Source organism: Rhineura floridana, chromosome 2 (assembly GCF_030035675.1).
Source record: "Rhineura floridana isolate rRhiFlo1 chromosome 2, rRhiFlo1.hap2, whole genome shotgun sequence".
Lineage (NCBI taxonomy): Eukaryota > Metazoa > Chordata > Lepidosauria > Squamata > Rhineuridae > Rhineura > Rhineura floridana.
Window position 1 is genome coordinate 159,125,645 of NC_084481.1, and position 23,606 is coordinate 159,149,250.

Here is a 23,606-nt window from a genome sequence, read left to right on the forward strand (position 1 = left end):
GAAGGACAGAAGTGTCTCTCTGTGTGTGTTTGTGTAGAGATATCATAGAGTTGGAAGGGGCCTATAAGGCCATTGAGTCCAACTCCCTCCTCAATGGAGGAATCCAGATTAAAACATACCTGACAGGTGACTGACCAGCTGCCGCTTGAAGGCCTCCAGTGTTGGAGAGCAGACCACCTCCCTAGGTCTTTGGTTCCATTATCATACCACTCTAATAGTTATTTTTTTCCTGATGTTCAGTCGAAATCTGGCTTCCTGCAACTTAAGCCCATTATTCCGTGTCCTGCACTCTGGGATGACTGAGAAGAGATCCTGGCCCTCCTCTGTGGGGCACCCTTTCAAGTACTTGAAGAGTGCTATCACAACTTCCCTCAGTCTTCTCTTCTCAAGGCTACACATGCCCAGTTCTTTCAGTCTCTCCTCATAGGGCTTTGTTTCCAGTCCCCTGATCATCCTGTTGCCCTCCTCTGTACCTGTTCCAATTTGTCTGCATCCTTAAAGTGCGCTGTCCAGTACTGGACACAGTACTCAAGATAGGGCCTATCAGTGCTGAATAGAGGGGAACTAATACTTCACATGATTTGGAAACTATACTTCTGTTAATGCAACCTAAAGTAGCATTTGTCTTTTTTGCAACCACATCACCCTGTTGGCTCATATTCAGCTTGTGATCAACAACAATCCCAAGAGCCTTCTCACATGTCACACTGCTGAGCCAAGCACCCCCCTCTTATAACTGTGCATTGGTTTCTTTTTCCTAGGTGTAGAACTTTGCACTTATCCCTGTTAAATTTCATTCTGTTGCTTTCAGCCCAATGCTCCAACCTGTCAAGTTCACTTTGAATTTTGTTTCCATCTTCCAGGGTTGTAGCTATCTCTCCCAATTTTGCACCATCTGCAAATTTGATAAGCATTACCTGTATCTCCTCATCCAAATCGTTAATAAAAATGTTGAAGAGTACTGAGCCCAAGACGGAGCCCTGCAGTACCTCCCCCCACTTTGAGAAGCACTCATTGATAAGCACTCTTTGAGTACAGTTCTGTAGCCAACAGTGGATCCACCTGATAGCTGTTCCATCCAGCCCACATTTAGCTAGCTTGCTCATCATAATATTATGGGGCACTTTGTCAAAAGCTTTGCTGAAGTCAAGATATATTATGTCCACAGCATTCCCATAGTCTACAAGGGAGGAGAAAAGAACAAATCCAGCTAGACTAATCTTGATAAATCTGTGTTGGCATCTAGTCATCACTGCATTGTTTTCAAGGTGCTTACAGACTAACCACTTTATAAGCTGTTCCAGAATTTTCCCAGGGATCGATGTCAGGTTGACTGATCTGTAGTTCCCAAATTCCTCCTTTTTGTCCTTTTTGAAGATAGGGACAATATTAGTCCTCCTCCAGTCATCCGGCACTTCACCCATCCTCTACAATTTTGCAAAGATAATAGGCAGTGGTTGTAAGAGTTCTTCAGCCAGTTCCTTCAATACTCTAGGATGCAGTTTATTGGGCCCTGGAGATTTGAACTTGTCCAAGTGATTAGGTATACACCATTTGTGTATCTATTTCAAGCTGCAATCCTGCCCCTTCAACTTCACATTTCCCAGGAGGGTCATAGACTGAGAAGACTGAGCCAAAGTCATTTTGCCATCCTCATTGAGTAGCTGTACTGCCATTACTTTTCTTTGTCTTTTACTATGGATGTACCTTTTTTGTTGCTTTTGGCATATCTCGCTAACCTCAGTTTTAGCCTTCCTGATGCCATCCCTACAATTCCATGCTTCCCATCTGTACTCTTCTTTTTTGGCCTGGCCTTCCTTCCACTTCCTGTATGTGTCCTTTTTTGTTTTCTGGTCATCAATGTGGCTTTTTGTGAAGCCACATTAGCTTCTACTGCTGTCTTCCCCATTTTTCCTTGATGGAATTGTTTGCCATTGTTCATTTAGAATTTCCTTTTTTGGAAATGCCCATCAATATTGGTTGAAGGGGCAAAAGGGCTACATAGTGGGCAAAAGGCTAGTACATATTACATTTAATAAGCTGAGATATGATCATCTAAATGCAGTTTAGCCCTGATTGTGAAAACTGGGGTGCTTGCCATGGAACATTACTTACCATTGTTCTGAGTTTATTAAAATTGGCTTTCCTGAAGTCCAGGATGCATGTATGGCTACTCTCAGCTTTTGCTTCCTTTAAAACCAGGAACTGCCACTTCATCCACCAAGTCATCTCTATTGGTTAGAATCAAGTCAAGGATAGCTTATCCTCTTGTTGCTTCCTCCACTTTCTGTAAATGTAAATGTACTGCCTTCAAGTCAATTCCGACTTATGGCAACCCGATGAACAGGGTTTTCATGAGGCTGAGAGGCAGTGACTGGCCCAAGGTCACCCAGTGAGCTTCATGGCTATGTGGAGATTCGAACCCTGGTCTCTCAGGTCGTAGTCCAACACCTTAACCACTACACCACACTGGATCTCATCCACTTTCTGTAGGAGAAAGTTATCTCCAAAACAAGTCAGGAATTTTCTCCCAACAGATATCGGGATAATTGAAGTCTCCCATTACTATGACATCATGCCTCCTTGAAACATTGGCAATTTGCTTTGCAAAAGTTTCATCTTTATCTTCTCCTTGATTGGGTGGTTGGTAATAGACGCCAACCACCATGTTCCTTTTATTCCTTGCCCCATTAATTTTAATCCAGATACTCTCGGTGGAGCTACCAATCTCATCCTCCTGTATTCTGTGCAGGGATATATATATATTTAACATATAGTGCAACTCTACCTTTCTATTCCTTCTGTTCTTTTTGAACAAGTTATATCCTTCAATTGCCATATTCCAGTCATGGGAGTCATCCCACCAAGTTTCAGTTATACCTATGAGGTCGTATTTACTCTCCTGTATTAAGAGTTCAAGGTTCATCCTGCTTGTTTCCCATACTCTGGGTATTAGTATACAGACGCCGAAGACCATGAGATTTGCGGCCTGGCTTCCTTCCTATGTTTTTATGAAGACTATTACTGGGCCACATTAGAACCATTCTCTCAGTTCCTCTTACTGTGCACAAGCCTTTGTTACTCGTTACCGCCAAGTTTACATCTTCCTCCCCCCATGAATCATTTTAAAGCTCTCCTGATGAAGTTCTCCATGCTGTGGCCAAACACATTCTTCCCAGTCCTTGTGAGGTGCAACCCATCACTTGTCAGCAGTCCATCTTCCAGTAAGCATAGCCCTTGGTCCCAGAATCCAAATTTCTTGCATCAGCACCACCTTCATAGCCAGTCGTTCACCTGCAGTATTTTTCTTTCCCTTTGCATTCTAAGCATTGGAAGTTTGGATGAGAAAACTATCTGGGCCCCAACATCCAAGAGTCTCATTCCCAAAGCTTCAAAGTCTGATATGATTTCTTCGTAGCTCTGCTTGGCAGTATCATTCGTTCCCACATGGATGAAAAGAAAGGGATATCTGTCAGTGGGCTTTATGAGTGATGGAAACCCTTCTGTAACATCTCTATTCTGTCCTCCAGGAAGACAGCATACGTGGCAAGTCCATGGATCTTCTTGCCATACTTCAGTTCCAATCCAATGCAGGAGGAAGTCTCCAACTCTTCTTCTTGTCCTGGGGCGTGGTTTCATTGCCTCTGCTTGACTGAGCTTCAGTCTCTTGCTTGCTGTCCTGCAGTGTCTCCTGTAATTCTTTCCCTGCAAGCTGTCATCTAGTCTCATCCTTTAGTGCCTGCAAGTGGTTCCATAGTTCCACTGATGAAGGATGTCTTCTTGCTCTTCTGCTCCTGTCACCCTTTTCCATGGAGTTTCCTCCACTTTGTTGCTCTCCACAATAATCTTTTCTTCTGCTTTAACATGCTGTTGTTCTTCCACCTCCTGTGTTTCTCTTTGTTGTCGTTGTTCCAGCATTCTATCTAAGAACTCTTGGTCTTCTCTTATACTCTTCAGTGTGGCCACCCGCCATTCCAAGCCGCTCACTTTTTCTACCAACAGTGCCACCGGCTTGCACTTGTTGCACTTGGCCTCTCAATTGTGGAGTGCCACAGGGTTCTATCCTCTCCCCCATGCTATTCAACATCTATGTAAAACCGCTGGGAGCCATCATCAGGAGTTTTGGGCTGCAGTGTCACCAATATGCGGATGACACTCAGCTCTATCTCTCCTTTAAGTCCTCACCAGAGTTGGCTGTGAATACCTTGTCCAAATGCCTGGAGTCCGTAAGTGGATGGATGGGAGAGAATAGGCTGAGGCTAAACCCTGACAAGACCGAGGTATTGCTTGTGGGTGATAGGAGAAGGTTGGGAGATTTAGACTTGGTGCTTAATGGGGTGAGATTACCCCTGAAGGAGCAAGTCCGCAGCCTAGGGGTCATTCTTGACTCCCAGCTGTCCATGGAGGCTCAGGTTTCGGCAGTGAGCCAGGCAGCTTGGTATCAATTACATCTGATACAGAGGCTGCGACCCTACCTTCCTGTACATCAGCTCCCACGAGTGATACATGCCCTGGTCTCCTCTCGCTTAGACTACTGTAATGCGCTCTACGTGGGGTTACCCTTGAAAACGGTCCGGAGATTGCAGCTGGTACAGAATGCGGCGGCACGCTTGATAAAGCAGAGCCATCACCGGGATCATATCACCCCAGTGTTGGTAGATCTACACTGGTTACCAGTTGTTTACCGGGCCCAATTCAAGGTGTTGGTATTGACCTTTAAAACCCTATACGGTTTCGGCCCAGTTTATCTGAAGGAACGCCTTCATTATCACCAATTATGCAGCCAAACAAGATCAGCCTCACAAGACCTTCTCTCGGTCCCACCGGTTAAAACAGCTAGGCTGGTGCGGACCAGAGAGAGGGCATTTTCGATCGTGGCCCCCACCCTCTGGAACTTGCTTCCTTTTGACCTTCGACATGCCTCCTCCCTGATGGGTTTTCGCCGAGCCTTCGGTTCAACAACAATCGGTTCAACAACACTTACATCTGGCACCAGGTCCCGGTCCCCACTGAGGATTAAGTCCAGGGTTGCCGTCCCTCTGGTCGGTTCCATGACCAACTGATCTAGGGAATAGTCATTTAGAATATCTAGAAACTTTGCTTCTTTGTCATGACTGGAACACATATGCAGCCAGTCTACGTCCGGGTAGTTGAAGTCACCCATTACTACCACATTTCCTAGTTTGGATGCTTCCTCAATTTCATATCTCATCTCAAGGTCTCCCTGAGCATTTTGATCAGGGGGACGATAGATCGTTCCCAGTATTAAGTCCCTCCTGGGGCACGGTATCACCACCCACAACGATTCTGTGGAGGAGTCTGCCTCTTTTGGGGTTTCGAGCTTGCTGGATTCAATGCCTTCTTTCACGTATAGAGCGACTCCGCCACCAATACGTCCTTCCCTGTCCTTCCGATATAGTTTATATCCAGGGATAACCGTATCCCACTGGTTTTCTCCATTCCATCAGGTCTCTGTTATGCTCACTATATCAATGCTCTTCTCTAAGACCAAGCACTCCAGTTCTCCCATCTTGGTTCGGAGGCTCCTAGCATTAGCGTACAGGCACTTGTAAGCAGTGTCTCTCTTCAAGTGTCTTTGGCACTTGTGGTTAGGCCTGTGGACCAGCTAATACAGCTCCCTCTGTGCTGCTCAGTTAGGAGTCAGGAAACAGAATGAAAACTCCCAAAACTCCCAGCACATACAACTACTCCTAGTTGCACTAAGCAGCTATCAAGCCACACCCCTTCCAATCAAGCTGCTGTGGAGCCCTTCAGATGACATGGCTTCAGAGCCTTCTTTGTCTTTGTCTCTTCCTCCCTATACTTCCTCTGCCAAACTCCTGTTCTCTGTCCATATTCACTTGCTCTAGGCTCACTTATATATCCTCTGGACCAGCTGACACATATCTGACATTTGCATGGCTGGGATGTAGCTTTCTGTACAAAAGCAAGAATCATACCCATTGTTCTGTCCACTTTTGCCTCTGGCCCCACTTGCCACTAGCATGTGGCCCTCAGATGGTTGTCCATGAGAGAATGTGGCCTTCAGGCAGAAAAAGGTTCCCCACCTCTAGTTTAACATCGTTTGTGAACACAGCCAATGTGTATATTATGTTTGAAGATTTCACTTAAAAGTCCAATATGGCTTTTGCTCTCAAAAGACCACAGCACAGAAGGGTACATCTGCTTGATAAGGCAGCAGTTTAGAGAGTACACATTGATTGTGTCTTCCTGAATAAACCTGAACTCACTCAAGGACAAAAACAAAGTAGAAAGGCATTTTCTTTTAATGAGGGTTATCTTAAGATTCAGGTGTAAATAGGAACTGCACTTTGTCAGTTACTAGGAAACGGAAACACTTTATCTGTGTGACAGAGTGAGTAATTAGGCTTTCATTGTGGAGGAATTGGTTTGTATCATTTCATTTATGTTAGATGTAACTGGGGCAGTTTTCTTCTCTTCCTTGGTGTGGCCGAATTTTTTAAATAATAGTAAGGTGACATTAAAATGTTTGAGCAATTAAAGAGACATAAGAAAGTATGATGATATAGCTTAGATTGTTTAATTACATGGTTCAAGCAATGTGTATCATCAGGCCTTTTTTATTGACAGAAAGCCTGCAGGAAATATTTGATGAAGAACTTTAACGTTAGCCCTATTCTAAGTGCTAATGGTTTAATTACAGAGCAATTACCATAAAGTGGGTGTTAGCCAATTGATTATTGGCTTGGGATTTGCAAGGTAGTTACTATCTAATAGTGAGGGATTTATGGAGACATCTCAAACTAATGGAACAGGTGGGAGGTAGTATGATGTCGCCTATGAAAGATTAGCATTCTGCATTCTCAAAAAGTGCTCTGACAAATCATGCTTAGCACAAATGGTATGAAATACAGTTATGATTGCATAAATATTCAGCAGAAAAAAAACACCCACCATTAAGCACAAAGCCATAAGATCAGAACAATTTAAAAGCCAATAAGCAAGGACATGCAAAAAGAGCCATTTCTGCCTTCACTGTCAGGCACTCTAGCATTAACACTACCTTGCAGCATGAGGCAATAGGAAGAACTAAAACCTCCTAAAATCAGAAAGGACACTAGTTCAGAATACCACACTTATTTATAGCCCACTAGAACTACTAGCCTGTCAGGGACCAAGTCATATTTCTGTTCTTCAGGCGATGGAGTCAAAGACCCATACCAGAAGGGCATGCAGGGCCAGCCCCAGAAGTACTGCTTCTGGACAAGCCGGCAGAGCCAGTGCCCCTCTAGCCCAAGGATTTGGCACTGCCATTGTCAGACTCAGAGGACTCCACTAGAGATGACCTAGAAAGACCAGAGGTTCCATCCAGTAAAGGAACATTGCAGCTTTGTGTTCCTAGAGTACAATTTGAGCACTGTTCTGTATCCATCCTGGGTGTTGCCTCACCACAAAGTGGGACATAACCCCAACTGGTAAAGATGAGAAAGAAAAGTTAAGATTTATTTACTTCTAGTATACCTAGCCACCTCTCTGAGTGAGAGCTCAGGATGGCACGTCTTCACAACATGGATGGAGAGCAAAGGATGGATGTGGTCTGAGAAGGAGGAGGAAGAAAGGCTAAAAAAACATAGTTACAAGAGAGTCAATGAGAGGAACACAAACATTACTTTCTGTTTAGCACCTCCTAATGGTACAGGTAATTAACTACAAGCATTGTTGCCTCCCATTCCAAAATATGGACTGCCTTCAAGTCGATCCCAACTTATGGCGAACCTATGAATAGAGATTTCATGGTAAGCGGTATTCAGAGGGGGTTTACCATTGCCTCCCTCTGAGGCTAGTCCTCCCCAGCTGGCTAAGGCCTGCTCAGCTTCCCACAGCTGCACAAGCCAGGCCCTTTCTCTTTATCTGCAACTGCCAGCTGGGGGTCAACTGGGCTCCTTGGGACTATGCAGCTTGCCCACGGCTGTACAGGTGGCAGGGCATGTAACCCCTGAGCCACTCACTGTGGGGGTGATCTTTAGCTGGCCCTTGACACCTAGGAGACATGAGCGGGGATTTGAACTCACAGACTCTGGACTCCCAGCCAGGGTCTCCTCCCCACTGTGCTATCATTCATTGGCGATCACTCGTGGCCGAGTAAGATTGTCTTCCAGGGTAAGGTCTTTAACAGTGGGTCATTAAGTGACTGTGGAGGCCAATTCTGGATCCACACAGCCTTCCACAGTGAGGGCATAGGTTTCCAGATGGAAGATGGTCACGATTGATTGAATGAGGAGTTGCTTGACGTGCCTTCCACTTAGCTCATTTGTCCCTTTCACCCTGTACTCATGCTTCTTCAAAGCCCATAGCACCTTTGATAATGGCCAACCTCCAGTTGGGACGCTCATGGGCCAAGGCTTCCCAGTTCTCGATGCTCATGTTACATTTTTTTAGATTCGCTTTGAGAACATCTTTAAACCTCTTTTGCTGTCCACCGATATTCCGTTTTCCATCCTTAAGTTTGGAGTAAAGTAGCTGCTTTGGGAGACGGTGATCAGGCATTCAAACAACATGGCTGGTCCAGTGAAGCTGATGTTGGAGGATCATTGTTTCAACACTGGTGGTCTTTGCTTCTTCCAATACGCTAACATTAGTCCGCCTATCTTCCCAAGTAATTTGCAGAATTTTCCGGAGGCAGCGTTGGTGGAATCTTTCAAGAAGTTGGGAGTGGCATTTATAGATGGTCCATGTTTCACAGGCGTACAGTAAGATCAGTAGTACAATGGCTTTGTAAATAAGCATTTTGGTCTCCCTGCGAATATCCCGATCCTTAAACACTCTACACTTCATTCAGGAGAATGTGGCACTCGCAGAGCTCAGACAATGCTGAATTTCAGCATCGATGTCAGCTTTTACAGAGAGCTGGCTGCCAAGATAAGAAAAGTGATCGACATTCTCCAGCTTCGCACCATTAAGCTGGATTGATGATGCTACAGAGGAGTTGGTTCGCACTTGCTGATGAAGCACTTTGGGTTTTTATATTAAGCGAGAGTCCAAGCTTTTCATATCCTTCTGCGAAGACACTTAGGATAGTTTGAAGATCTTCCTCTGAATGTGTGGAGACTACATTATCATCAGCATATTGAAGTTCTACGACGGAGGTTGTAGTTACCTTAGTTTTTTCTTTCAGCCTACTGAGACTAAAAAGCTTTAATTTCGATATGTGATTTCCACACTAGTGGGAAGTTTCCCCTCAACAAGGTGTAGAATCATGGCAATGAAAATAGCAAATAAGGTTGGAGCAATGACGCATCCCTGTTTGATGCCTGATCCCACTTTGAATGGATCACTTTGAGAACCATTGTTATCCAAAATTTTTGCCATCATGTTGTCATGGAGAAGTTGCAAAATATTCACAAATTTATCAGAGCATCCAATTTTCAGAGAGCAGTTTGATTTACAGTATCAAAGGCCTTAGTCAGATCAATAAATGCCATATACAGAGGTCGGTTTTGCTCCCTGCATTTTTCTTGAAGCTGTCATGCAGTGAAGATCATGTCCACTGTCCCCCTGGAAGGGAGGAAACCATTTTGGGATTCAGGGAGGATGTCTTCTGAGATAGGTAGGAGGCGATTTGCGAGGATCCTTGCAAGGATTTTACCTACAGTACCTAGAAGAGAGATGCCTCTGTAGTTCCCACAATCTGTTCTATCACCCTTCTTGAAAAGAGTGATAATTAATGGCATCCCTAAAGTCTTCCGGGATCTCCTCCCTCATCCAGGTTTTTTCAATGAGCTTATGAAGTTGTTGTGTAAGTTCAGGCCCACCTTCTTTAAACACTTCAGCAGGAATCCCATCAGGACCACTAGCTTTGTTATTCTTCATTTGATTAATGGCTTTACTGACTTCATCCAAATTAGGGGATACTGCAAGCTCATCTCTAATTTGTTTTTGTGGGATTTGTGAGAAGACCTCACCAGCCACATAAGAGTTACGATTAAGGAGGTCGTGGTAAGACTCTTTCCAACGCAGTGCAATAGACTCTTTGTCCTTTAGAAGTTTGGAACCACCTATTGAGCGTAAGGGATTTGTACCATAATTTGTTGGTCCGTAGACGGCCTTTGTGGCATTAAAAAAGCCCCATATATCATGAGCATCTGCAAAATGCTGGATTTCTTGAGCTTTCTTTATCCACCAGGCGTTCTTAAATTCTCTAGTTCTTCTTTGGACCTCAGCCTTTGCACTGGCATAGATTTTTTTCTTAGCAGCACAGTTAATGTCTTTTTGCCATATCTGGAAGGCTTGCCTTTTCTTGTCAATGATATGTTCAATCTCACTATCATTCTCATCAAACCAATCCTGATGTTTCTTAGTTTGGTATCCAATAGTTTGTTCACCTGCTGCAATAACGGAAGTCTTCAGTTTACTCCAGTGTTCCTCAACGTTTTCAGGGAGTTCCGTAGGTAGAAGTTTCTTGAGAGTTGTTTGAAAGCAAGCTCGCTTAATAGGATCTTGAAGGGCGTGGATGTTTATTTTATGCCTTGGTTTTCTTTCTTGGAGCCTACGTAGAGGAACAATATTAATGACCATAGTGGATCGAATTAATCGGTGATCTGTCCAACAGTCATCAGCACTCGTCATGGCCCTAGTGAGGAGTACATCATGACGATCTCTGGCATGGATAATTATGTAATCCAGGAGATGTCAGTGCTTCGACCAAGGGTGCCTCCATGATGTTTTAAATTTATCTTTCTGGTGAAAGAGTGTGTTTGTAATAACAAGATTATGCTCTGCACATTTAGTCAGAAGTAGAATGCCATTCAGGTTGCTATTGCCTACTCCTTCTTTCCTAATGGTTTCTGGCCATGAATCAAAATCATGCCCAGCTCTTGAATTGAAATTGCCCAGGAGGATAATTTTATCCTCCTTAGGTATCTCTGATAAGATGGTGTCCAGCTGGGTATAAAAATTTTCCTTGATGTCTTCGTCAGCATCTAGTGTTGGTGCATAAACACTTACAATAGTTGCCTGCTGGTTTTTGGCAAGTTTTAATCGAAGAGTTGAGAGTCGTTCATTAATGCCAGTAGGAACTTCTGACAAGAGCTTCACGAGATCATTTTTAATAGCAAAGCCTACTCCATGTATTCGTCGTTCTTGTTCAGGCAGTCCTTTCCAGAAGAAGGTGTAACCTACTTTTTCTTCCTTCAGTTGTCCATCTTCTGCTCTTCGAGTTTCTTGGAGTGCTGCTATGTCAATATTAAAACATCTCAACTCCCTCATGATGATGGCAGTCCTGCGTTCAGGATGTTCACTATCTGTATTGTCCAACAATGTCCATATATTCCTTGTTCCAAAATTGAATTGTCTTTTGTGACTGCTAAGTGGTGACCCCACTGGACGCGGTAATCCAGTCAGGGAGAGATATGAGGCAGACTACGTTTAGGGCACCTTTTCTAGCCCCCTCCACATATGGGGTGAGCAGAGTGGATCCTGAATAGGACTGCTCAGTCGTGGATATAGCTGCTGAACTACTCAATTGCCTCTGTCCTTGAGCCAGGATGACTGAGTCTGTATCCACCGCCCATGTGCCGGTCCATGACTAGGGGCTTCCAGATTCACCGATCGCCATGAGGCTTTTATTTTGGTTTGGTTTGGTTGGAAGACGCCTGTGCGTGAATTTGTTTTATGTGGGGAGATCAGTACACGACGATCAACACACAATCTTGACAGAAAAAGGCTTTGATCCAATGGCATAGATACCACGACGACTGGAAGTCTTTTATCTGCTGCAGCCTTCATCCGCCTTCACAGCCGTTGTAACATACACATTGTTATCCTCTGCCTGTTCTGCCATTGAGGACATTCTTGGATTGTTCTTTGTCTGGTTCCTCTCCCTTGACCTTACCGCATGGGTGACCCTGCTGGGAGTACATGACTCCCGATGGCATCGCTCATAGGGTTCATTGGAACACACAAGCCCACTCACCACTACAAGGTGACAATCCAGCGTGGGGAGGATGATCCTCCCCACTGTGCTATACCAGCTGTTATTCCAACAAACCCCACCTAAAATATTAGGTTTTTTCCCTCTTAAGCAGAAGTATCAGAGATTGCCATATTGTTGGGTAAGAGGACTTGTAACCTGGACATCTGCGCACTTGGACCAATCAATCACAGATGATATCAACCACAATGCATGTACATTACATAGCTTTCCACAATCAGGTTTTTTGTACATTGTATTCTCTGTCAGAAGGCACACCAAGGGATATTTCATTGCTTTTTTGTAAAACCCTTAGTGAAAGGTCTTTCCTTCATGCTTGGGGAACTAACTAGTCATTGCTGAAATGTCACACTGAAGACTCTCAAACCAGTCAGGTTGAAATGACCTAATTTTTTAGATATCCTTTTTTCATGTGCTGTAGAGGGCAATCCTACTCACAGTTGCTCTTTGTGTATATGGTGGATGTTAATTATTTAGTAAGCTTGTAAATTCAGATTGTGCATGTGACATTTTAGCAACAGCAATAAAGAGATAGGAACATGCAAAAAGGATTTTCTGCCTACTATGGCTGCAATAATTTTCACTGTAATCCCTTTTGTATTTGATTGGTCTGTTTATCTGTGCAATTCAACTACTAGTAACTACCTTAGAGTACTTCAGACTCACAGCAGATGTCTTCTGAGAGATTTGGATCATGGTACAATGACTGATCCTAGAGAGGATTCACATATTTTGAAAATATTTGAGTGTCCCATGGCGATGCCATGAGAACAGAATGTGAAAGAAAAGTAGGTTGGGGACTGAGGTGTGTAGAAAGGAGCAGAGGAGAAAGAATTAAGGCAAGAAAGGGCTAATCAGCTAAGATACTCTACACGTAAGTCCAGCTCTGGAGGGCTTGAAACTGCGGGCTATGGAATGAAAGGAAAATTGGGTTCTTAAATCTAAGGTCCTATAAGCAGATATTGTATCAACTGTACTAGATATCTTGATTTCAGAGACTGGGGGTTTCCTTGAAATGTGTCATCTTTCTTCTATTGTTGTCAGAGTTGTGGGCATACTTTTCTCCAGTGTCTTGTGTTATTTTTAGCTCAGTGTAGCTTGCTCTTATGAATTTGCTGGGGGGAGGGAGTATGCTACCTAGAAGAAAATGTGCCAAAGTAGGGTGGGGGTAGGGACACGCAGCTCAAGTTTACTACTACTTTCAGTTGGCTGGCAAGAACCAGACTGTTGTTACTGGTGTCTGCTTCCTCTCTGCTTAATCCACACCTTTATAAAGGGATAGTTTGTTACAAAAGGCACTGTAGGTCTGCAGTCCTCTCTTCCCTTCTAAAAGGCTACTACTGGAACTGTCTAACTTTAGAGAAAAGTTGGCGGAGCCAAACACTTTTTAAAACTGCAGGTTCACTAGGTGGTCCATGGTCATTTTCATGACAGGAAAATAGCCTAGAAAATACAAAAGATGCATATATACAAACTGCTATAGTCAAAAGTTGAGCACAAAATATATGAATTTTCATTAGCAGGAAAATCAGAACACTCAGCACAGAAAGCAGGAACTATGAAACGTTAAGTTAACCTTGTTTTAGAAGATGGATCACAGTTATAGTTAAGGTTCTTTCCTCTCAGGAAAAAACCCATTACTTTAAAACTGAGTGCACTGTTATGCATTAAAATTGGTACATAGGCTTAGGCTTTCAGAGCCTCTACAGACACAGCAGTAATAATACTTGCCATTTATATGGAACCTTCCCCTAAAGCAGGGATGAGGAACCTGTGGCTCTCCAGATATTGCTGGACTCCAGTGCCCAGCCAGCATAGCCAATGGTCAGGGATAACTGGATTGTAGTCCAGCAACAGCTGGAGGCCACAGGTTCCCCATCACTGCCCTACAGACTTCACATATATTATCTCAGCCTTCCTGATATCACAATCATTATTATGTAAGGGAGGAAGAGGTTGAGGCTGAGAAAGGCTGGGTTGCCAAAGGTTATGCAGACCTAAGAATTCAACAGGTTGTTCCAGGCTCATAATTTATTTTCCTAACTGTTACACTACATCAGCTGTAGTAGCACCACAGACAAGGCCAGATTACCAATGGTGCAAACCAGAGCAATTTAGGGTTGCCAGGTTCAATCCCTGAGACTGATCCTGTATCTTTAGGAGAAGAGAAAGTCAGCCAAGTGCAGGTGTTCTTGCAACCCTGTAATGGGAAAAACCACAAGCTGGAATTCTCCCTTCCCCCTGCACAACTTTTAAAGATACAGAAGTCCTCTTGGTTGCCAGGCCCAGCCTCCAAGAGGTCTTTTGTATCTTTAAAAGTTGTGGAGGGGGGAGGGAGAATTCCACCTTGTGGTTTTTCCCATTACTGGGTTGCAAGAACACCTGCACTTGGCTGACTTTCTCTTCTCCTAAAGATACAGGATCAGTCTCAGGGATTGAACCTGTCAACCCTATACCAGTTCCTATTGATTATTTCTACCCCAAACTGTTTCATTTTATTATAGAATCATAGTTGGAACAGGCCTATAAGGCCATAGAGTAGAAATCATACAAAGGTGGGGTACCAATGGTGAAATAAATAAATGGTAGTGGTCTCTACAGGCCCCAAGATTTGCCTCATAACTCTATCCATGCATTTTTTAAAAAACCGGCACGTTTCTGAGTCACTCTGTGCTCACTTTACTTCAATCTATGTTTGCAAGCTACTCTAAAACAAAGCTCTGTGATCCCTTTATTATAATGGGGAATCTAAAAACAGCTGTTATCTTTCCCTCCTTTTGGCCAAGGTGGATGAAATTTACAAGTATAGGAAGATACAGGATCAGTGTCAGGGATTAAACCTGGCAACCCTAGAGCATTTGCACCAGGGCCTATGTCTGCAAGGAGCCCTCTTGCCTCCACCCACTCCTTGTTGTTTCTCCCAGTTCACCTCAACAAGAGGCCTTGGTCTAAAAAAACGCCTGGAGCTTGCAAATGGAGAAGGAAGAAATAAGAGGCTTTGGTCCCAGTGACTTATAGTTCACACATCCTTCTACTGTGTCCTTAAGATTCTTAAGCATCCAGATGTTGGGCCTCAGCTCCTCCGCAGGGGCCAGGAAGGGGGAAGGCAAGAGTTTCAGGATCCCCAGCTGTCAGAAGGAGCGGTAGATCCAGGAGTTGTTGAGTCTCCGCAGGATAGGGGATGTGGGAGTGAGTTGGAGCCAGGGTCAGTTCCCATGGATGGTGCGCTCTTTGCACTCACATACGCAACAGACCCCTTTCTTCGCCAACTTCGGCTACCATCCCCGTGCTTTCCCTGCTCCTCAGAACAACCTCTCCATCCCAGCGGCAAGAACTTCATGCAAGAACTTCACGCTATGCAGCAGCTGCTCCAGGAACAGCTGGAACAAGCTAAGGCACATTACAAGTGAAAGGCAGATCAGCATAGACAAGAGGGGCCCCTCCATACAAGTGGGAGACAAGGTGTGGGTGTCCACGCGCTATTTACCTATGCTGGGCTGGTGTCCAAAGCTACAGGACCGACGAGTAGGGCCTTTTCAGGTGGAAGTGCAGATTAACCCAGTGGCATACAGACTCTCTCTGCCCCCCACTTTCAAGATGCACCCAGTGTTCCACCTGTCGCTGCTGACGAAGGACTCTCCTCCTGACCCACATCGGCCACGGGTCAAGCCCGCGCCTCCTCTTCTAGTGGACAGAGAGGAGGAATATGAAGCAGAACAGGTTTTGGATTCCAGAAAGCGCCGTGGGCGCCTCCAGTATCTGATCCATTGGAAAGGCTATGATCCATCGGAACGTTCGTGGGAAACAGCAGAAAAAGTGCACGCCCCGGATTTGGTGAGAGACTTCCATGAAGCGTATCCAGAGAAGCCCCAACCTCGGGGGTGGGAAGGGTTAATGCATGGAGGGGGGGATGATGTTGGGCCTCAGCTCCTCCGCGGGGGCCAGGAAGGGAGAAGGAAAGAGTTTCAGGGTCCCCAGCTGTCAGAAGGAGCGGTAGATCCAGGAGTTGTTAAGTCTCCGCAGGATAGGGGATGTGGGAGTGAGTTGGAGCCAGGGTCAGTTCCCATGGATGGCGCGCTCTTTGAAGAAGAGTGTGCTCCACCCCCAGACCAAGGCGAGGAGCCATTGGAAGTTGCTCAGGAGGGCGCGCTCCCTCCCCCTCTGCCTAGCAGTTCTCGGGAGGTACCAGGAGAGCAACCTCCCCCTGACATCGAGCCTGTTGTCAAGGCCCTTTCGGACAAGCCATTGGATGCCCACCCCTCGGCACCCCGCGCTCGTCATCACGAGAAACAGACGGGTCAGAGGCAGGACTTGAGAAGGAGTCAGAGATTAAGATCAAGGACTTTCTCTACTTAAACCTGCGGCTCCAGGGGAGGAGCTGCAGAGTCAACTTTCTTTATACGTTACAGAGCATGTCTAGAGTGCAGCTAGGGAATTCTAGTGAGTTAGTTTAGTGCTCTCTATGAAATGTACTGCTTTTGATGTATCTATTACTCTAATAAAACAAGAATTAATTACATCTGCGTCTCAGCCTCGTGGATCCCACTCTGAACAGGACACCAGACCAGCCAACTAGCAAATAAATTCTGTTGGTGCCCTCCCATCTATTCAAATCAATGGAACACTCAGGATTGGGTCAGGATTGGACCTTGAGATTGATAGACAAATGGTCAAGGAGTGCCTAGTCACTTTGAATGAGTTCAAATTGGCAGGGCCCAATAAACTGCATCCTAGAGTATTGAAGGAACTGGCTGAAGAACTCTCAGAACCACTCTCTATTATCTTTGCGAAATCATGGAGGACCGGTGAAGTGCCGGATGACTGGAGGAGAGCTAATGTTGTCCCTATCTTCAAAAAGGGCAAGAAGGAGGAACTGAGGAACTACAGACCAGTCAACCTAGCATCAATCCCTGGAAAAACTCTGGAGCAGATTATAAAGCAGTCAACTTGTAAGCACCTTGAAAGCAATGCAGTGATTACTAGGAGCCAACATGGATCTATGAAGAACTTATCCTGCCAAACTAATCTTATCTCATTTTTTGATTGGGTAACCTCCCTTGTAGACTGTGGGAATGCTGTGGACATAATATATCTCGAGTTCAGCAAAGCTTTTGACAAAGTGCCCCATGATATTCTAATGAGCAAGCTAGCTAAATGTAGGCTGGATGGAGTAACTACTACATGGATCCACAGTTGGCTCCAGAATCATACTCAACAAGTGCTTATCAATGGTTCCTTCTCAAACTGGGCGGAAGTAACGAGTGGGGTACCACAGGGCTCAGTCCTGGGCCCAGTGCTCTTTAACATTTTTATTAACGACTTGGATGAGGAAGTACAAAGTATGCTTATCAAATTTGCAAATGATACAAAATTGGGGGGCACAGCTAATACTGTGGAAGACAGAGATAAAATTCGAAGGGACCTTGATAGGCTGGAGCATTGGACTGAAAACAACAGAATGAAATTCAACGGGGATAAATGCAAAGTTCTACACTTAGGAAAAAGAAACCAAATGCACAGTTATAAGATGGAGGATACTTGGCTCAGCAGCACGACATGTGAGAAGGATCCTGGAATTGTCGTTGATCACAAGCTGAATATGAGCCAACAATGTGATGTGGCTGCAAAAAAGGCAAATGCTATATTAGGCTGCATTAACAGAAGTGTAGTTTCCAAATTGCGTGAAGTACTAGATCCCCTCTATTCAGCACTGGTTAGGCCTCATCTTGAATACTGCGTCCAGTTCTGGTCACCGCACTTCAAGAAGGATGCAGACAAACTGGAACGGGTTCAGAAGAGGGCAACAAAGATGATCAGGGGACTGGAAACCAAGCCCTATGAGGAGAGACTGAAAGGACTGGGCATGTTTAGCCTGGAGAAGAGAAGACTGAGGGGAGATATGATAGCATTCTTCAAGTACATGAAAGGTTGTCACACAGAGGAGAGCCGGGATCTCTTCTTGATCGTCCCAGAGTGCAGGACATGGAATAATGGGCTCAAGTTGCAGGAAGCCAGATTTCGACTGGACATCAGGAAAATCTTCCTAACTGTTAGAGCCATACAACAATGGAACCAATTACCTAGAGAGGTAGTGGGCTCTCCGACACTGGAGGCATTCAAGAGGCAGCTGAACAGCCATCTGTCGGGAATGTTTGGTTTGGATTCCTGCATGGAGCAGGGGGTTGGACTCGATGGCCTTGTAGGCTCCTTCCAACTCTACTATTATATGATTCTATGATCTCTGGAGTGTGATATTTGGAGCATGAAAGAGCTGCAGGGGGTGATATTTCTTATTTTCTTCACATTGCTAGTGTTTTCCCACCCCTTCCTATTAGTCCCACCCATTCCCACAGGAGTCTGTCCTCCAAATGCACAACCATTTAATAGCAATGCAAGATTTTCTTCCTCTCCTGCCCAAATCGGAAGAGGCATCCCTTCCTGTTTTTACCAGGGTTCATTCTTTGTGCTTTATCAGCATTACTTTGGGTATAACAATCACCAAAACCTGTGAACTAATTTCTTTTGACTAGAAACAGTACAATCCTGTGTCTCCTCAGAAGTAAGCCCCATTAAGTTCACCCCCATTAAGTTCACCCAGGTAAGTGGGCACAGGGCTAGAGCCTTCATTTCCTCTTTATTTATTTATTTATTTAATTCGACTTTTATACCGCCCATACCAAAGCTCTCTGGGTGGTGTACATCAAATAAAAACACTTCACATATAATTTAAAAACCAACTGGTCATCAAGTTACAAAAGGATGTATCATATCACTGTCTGTTAAAACGTCAAATACAAATACTAAAATATTAATATATTGAGTGTTAAAAATATTAAACATTAAAACATTAAAATGCCTGGGCAAAGAGGAAGGTTTTCACCTGGCGCCGAAAGGATAGTAATGTAGGCGCCAGGCGAACCTCGTCAGGAAGGGTGTTCCATAGTTCGGGGGCCACCACCGAGAAGGCCCTCTTTCTTGTAGTCACCTTCCGGGCATCTCTGTGAGTAGGCACCCAGAGGAGGGCCTTCGATGTTGAGCGCAGTGTATGGGTAGGTTCATATTGGGAGAGACGTATTGCGGGCCCGTGCACTTTGCTCCACAGTGTTCAGAAGAGGTTAGAAAGACATACCACCTTCACTTCCTGTTCCCATTTGAAAGCAGCCACTTGGGTGACAGGACTATGACAGATCTGGAAATCAAGCGTCTCTCCCTATCTGTATAGGATTTGCCCCATCTACCTGGCACTGGTTGCAGTGTTTCAGATGGAACCAGGGAGAGCAAACATATTGGAATGGGAATTCTTTGGGTTTTTCTCCCTGTATTCATCCACAACTGACTGTGCTTTAAAAAGTAAATACTGAGTGAATGGACCAATGGGCTGACTCAGTATAAGGCAACTTATAAGGGCTTTTTCTATTGTGGCTCCCACTCTGTGGAATTCGCTCCCAAACGATCTCCGTCACGCCCCCGCTATGATGAGCTTCCGCCGGGCCTTGAAGACCTGGCTCTTCAGACAGGCTTTTGGGGTGGGTTAGGTTTTTTATATTGTTGAGATTTTAATGTTTTAATGTATTTGTATGTTTTTACTCTGTACGTCGCCCAGAGTGACTGGACAACCAGCCAGATGGGCAACTAATAAATCTAATAAATAAATAAATAAATAAATAAACTTCCTGCTTCCTCTCTCCTTAAAAGGTTACTCATGCTGCAGTGTATTTGGGACCAGGGAATGACAGTTGACAAACAGTCAGGCATTTTAGAAAACCGTTAGTAAGAACAAGCACCCCATATTGACACAAAATAAATGAAAAAGATGACACACTGTGTAAGTTTTGATGTCATAAACTTTTAGACACAGAATAACCTTAATAATAAAGCATTCAACTAACATATTGAACCCCTCAAAAGCTGTCTTCAATATATAGTATGTATTTATTTATATTGTCAATTGTCATTTTCTCTCTCATCTAGAGACTTGACCTGAGAGAGAAAGGAGAACCAATTATTAAAAAAAAAAAATCACTGTGTCCTCTGAAAACTGGCCTTCCAGACTAGACAGATCAATTAGTGTATAAAAATTATTTCCCATATGTTGTCTCTCAAGGCTCTGCAAGATTAAGGAGCATGGCGTCTCCACTTACTTGCCCAGATAACCTCTACTGCCAAAAGCAAAAAAGGATGCCTTTGTACGATGACAAGGGATGGGCATATCTATCCATTTCTGTTTCTCATGTTTCCAGTCTGAAGTTCAGTTCTCCACATTTCTACATCAAGTTGCAATATGTTTTAAAAGTCCTCATGAAAATTCATCCCCATTTTAGTGCAAATTTCTCTCATATATATTTTTGTTTGCAATCACAATATATGCATTTTTATGCACAATTTACCCTAATATACCTATTTCTGTAACAGCTGGAAAACTGCTTTGAGAATTTCAGAGATGTGTGGATTTCAAAGGATGGCTGTATTTTCAGAAAGTGCATATTAGGTAAATTTGCCTTTAAATGTAAACAAATAAATTTCTCCTCCATACTTAAGACAAAGCATAATACCTTTGCAACAAAAGCTATTTAGGATCACTCTCAACAGGGTACTGTGCAGTCTACTACAAATGGCAGGTACAGTGTATAATCCCAGAATTTTTGTGCTACTGGTCATTCCCACCAAGAAGGGTGGGGGGATGTGATTCTTCACCAACAATGTTTTCAGCATGATCAACGGTCTTCTGTATACCACTTACTGTCTTCTTTTCAGTTGGGGACTGATAGAAGCTAGGCCTTTGTACAAAGAAGTAATGATTTTTAGATCTGTGCCCTCCCCTGATGTTTCTTCTTGAAGAGAAAGTCACATCCAACTTAAACTAAGCTGCTAAAACACTGTATAGACTTAAAACATGCCTCTAACAGTAGCATGTATACTTTTCTGGCTAAGCAGATGGACAACCATAAGGCATATGTAAAATAGATTTATAGCATCAAGGTTTAAGATTTGTTGCATTATAAAGTGTCCTTCTGGTTTGTTTGCTCTTTGAAGACTTCCATATTTTCTTACAATACAACTGCCAGATAGAAAGCTTCAGAGTTAAAACTGAACCCCTTCTGCATATTGATGCAATTTTATTGAGAATCTGTAGCAGAGCCCTGAACTGCAGTGTCTTGACACTACTCAGTGTACATCTCAATGACAACTCAATGCACACACAAAACCAATCCAGAAAGCCTAGCAATAACTTTGTTGTTGTTAAGTGCCTTCAAGTCGATTACGACTTATGGTGACCCTATGAATCAGTGACCTGCAAGAGCATCTGTCATGAACCACCCTGTTCAGATCTTGTTAAGTTCAGGTCTGTGGCTTCCTTTATAAAATCAATCCATCTCTTCTTTGGTCTTCCTCTTTTTCTACTCCCATCTGTTTTCCCCACCATTATTGTCTTTTCTAGTGAATCATGTCTTCTCATTATGTGTCCAAAGTATGACAACCTCAGTTTCATCATTTTAGCTTCTAATGATAGTTCTGGTTTAATTTGTTCTATGACTCAATTATTTGTCTTTTTCGCAGTTCATGGTATCTGCAAAACTCTCCTCCAACACCACATTTCAAATGAGTTGATTTTTCTCTTATCTGCTTTTTTCACTGTTCAACTTTCACATCCATACATAGACATTGGGAATACCATGGTCTGTATGATCCCGACTTTAGTGTTCAATGATACATCTTTGCATTTGAGAACTTTTTCTAGTTCTCTCATAGCTGCCCTCCCCAGTCCTAGCCTTCTTCTGATTTCTTGACTATTGTCTCCATTTTGGTTAAAGATTGTGCCAAGATATTTATAATCCTTGACAAGTTCAATGTCCTTGTTGTCAACTTTAAAGTTACATAAATCTTCTGTTGTCATTACTTTAGTCTTCTTGACGTTCAGCTGTAGTCCTGCTTTTGTGCTTTCCTCTTTAACTTTCATCAACATTCATTTCAAATCATTACTGGTTTCTGCTAGTAGTGTGGTATCGTCCGCTTATCTTAAATTATTGATATTTCTCCCACCAGTATTCACACCTCCTTCATCTTGGTCCAATCCCGCTTTCCGTATATGTTCTGCATATAGATTAAACAAACAGGGTGATAAAATACACCCCTGTCTCACACCCTTTCCAATGGGGAACCAATCAGTTTTTCCATATTCTGTCCTTTCAGTAGCCTCTTGTCCACAGTATAGGTTGTGCATCAGGACAATCAGATGCTGTGGCACCCCCATTTCTTTTAATGCATTCCATAGTTTTTAATGATCTACACAGTCAAAGGCTTTACTGTAATCTATGAAGCACAGAGTGATTTTCTTCTGAAATTTCTTGGTCCTTTCCATTATCCAGCAAATGTTTGCAATATGATCTCTGGTGTCTTTTTCCTTTCTAAATCCAGTTTGGACGTCTGGCATTTCTCACTCCATATATGGTAAGAGCCTTTGTTGTAGAATCTTGAGCATTACTTTACTTGCATGGGATATTAAGGCAATAGTTCAATAATTACTGCATTCCCTGGGATTCCCTTTCTTTGGAATTGGGATATATATTGAACCTTTTCAGTCTGTGGGCCATTGTTTTCTTTTCCATATTTGTTGACAGATTTTTGTCAAAATTTGGACAGATTCCATCTCAGTAGCTTGTAGCAACTCTATTGGTATGCCATCTGTTCCTTGTGATTTCTTTCTTCCAAATATTTTAAGAGCAGCTTTCACCTCACATTCTAAAATTTCTGGTTTTTCATCATATGGTTCCTCCATGAATGAATCCATCATCCTTGCAATAACTACTGTATGTTAAAGCCTTTCCCCTTTCTCTTTACCCTGTGTTTTCAGTTCAACTGCTTCCTGGGGCAGAAGGCAAGGATTTGTGCAACATGAGCCTATATATGCCAATTTCCAAGTAAGTGCCACTGTTCACTGAGGCTTATTCCCAAGAAAGTGTGCAGAATTTGTCATAGATTGCTCTGTTCTTGCTTTTATCCACACCTGGATCAGAAGTCCTGAACCTGAATCAAGAGCTCCATCTGCAGTCTTCAAACACTGAGTCTAAATAAGGAACATCAAAAGACACAGATTAGGAGTCCAAGGAGTAATCCAGGACCCACATTTTCTTCTCAGTGCTGGAGAATTCACTCAGCTCATGGAGATGGGTTTGGAGACAGTGGTGAGAAGCTAAAGAGATCCTCAGCTTTCCCCACAAATCTACTGCATCTTATAGACTTAGGATCTAGTCCAACTATCATCAGAGTTTTTTCAACACCAAGGTCCCTGCTCGGGCAGTCTCTACTCCTTCAAGGCCTTCAACAACTCATACATGAAAAGAATTGAAATGCCACAAGAGAAGCTTCACACTTTCCATGGCAACTGTATTTTCTGCAAGTACACTGACACTACAGCTGGTGTTTCTCACAGCAAGCATGTAAAGTGTGAAAGACAGAGGCATTAATTAAGCACCAATGCACATGCACCTGTTTTGGCTGCAGCTACCTGGCCCAAGATATACACATGGGTACGTTTAAGGATACGTACCTATTATATACAAACACAGTGTGAATATGTCATTCACACTTTATATGCTTGCTGGGGCCTGTGGGAAACACTCCCTTAACATCAATA

At 43.6% G+C, this 23,606-nt stretch overlaps 1 long non-coding RNA gene across 1 annotated transcript in view; it reads left to right on the top strand.

Annotated features, from left to right (window-relative positions):
* Positions 1-23,606, top strand: part of LOC133378348 (uncharacterized) — an 84,467-nt gene that overhangs the window by 55,856 nt on the left and 5,005 nt on the right. The window contains exon 2 of the long non-coding RNA XR_009760971.1: positions 22,824-22,890. This is a non-coding gene — a long non-coding RNA (uncharacterized LOC133378348). The remainder of the gene's footprint in view (positions 1-22,823; positions 22,891-23,606) is intronic.